This window comes from Myotis brandtii, unplaced genomic scaffold (assembly GCF_000412655.1).
Source record: "Myotis brandtii unplaced genomic scaffold, ASM41265v1 scaffold536, whole genome shotgun sequence".
In the NCBI taxonomy this organism is placed as follows: Eukaryota; Metazoa; Chordata; class Mammalia; order Chiroptera; family Vespertilionidae; genus Myotis; species Myotis brandtii.
Window position 1 is genome coordinate 3,613,094 of NW_005369967.1, and position 655 is coordinate 3,613,748.

The 655-nt window shown below is 63.8% G+C and overlaps 1 protein-coding gene across 4 annotated transcripts in view; it reads left to right on the plus strand.

Annotated features, from left to right (window-relative positions):
* Window positions 1-87: 87 nt before the first annotated feature.
* The window catches only part of SRSF5 (serine/arginine-rich splicing factor 5), a 5,319-nt gene continuing 4,751 nt past the window's right edge, over window positions 88-655 (plus strand). The window contains exon 1 of one of the 4 annotated variants that reach the window (XM_014549157.1): window positions 88-382. The gene's annotated coding sequence lies outside the window, so the exon portion shown is untranslated. The remainder of the gene's footprint in view (window positions 383-655) is intronic. The other 3 variants (XM_005877942.2, XM_014549156.1, XM_005877944.2) reach the window with 3 other exon arrangements.

Genomic DNA, 655 nt, shown 5'->3' on the forward strand with positions numbered 1-655 from the left:
CGAGGCTACTCGGCCGGTCCCAGGTGACAGGGCCCCGACCTCTCAGAGACTTCCGTCCTCGGATCCAAGGGGCGGGCCTATGGGCGGCCCCGGAAGTGACGCAAGGCGCACCCTCCATTTTGTAGAACGCGGAGCAGCTAAGTGCGTCAGTTGTCGAGAGACGTAGACGAGTTGAGTCCTGGTCTGCGGGGAGGCAGACAGCTCCGTCGCAGACTACGGACCTCTCTTGGGTCTCAGCTGCCAAAGATCCCGTCCGGTAGGTGAGTGGCTCACATTGAGGGAATGGCTTCTCGGATCGAGGCTTCTTCATGGCCACTCGGATCAGTGGCCAGGGCTGCTCTCTTTGCGGAGGACGGCGTCCAATGAGCGCAGTTTACTCGAGGTGGGCGCTGGGGCACGTCTCCCTTGGGGTCTTGTTTGAGGGGAAGTGAAGGTGGAAGGGCGGTCTTGGTTCTGGTCGTTTTTCCTGCGGGGTTGTGTGCCCCTCCCTGCCTCTTGACTTCCTCCTTAGCCGAACCCCTGGAGTAGTGGGCTGGGGTTGGGGTGTGGCAGCCCGGGGTTTCTGCGGGCGGGGATGGAGACTCCGGAACGGTGGAGTCGGGGGAGGGAGTGGGAGGAGGGAGTTGGGCACGCGCGGCTCTGCCCACCGCTGGCG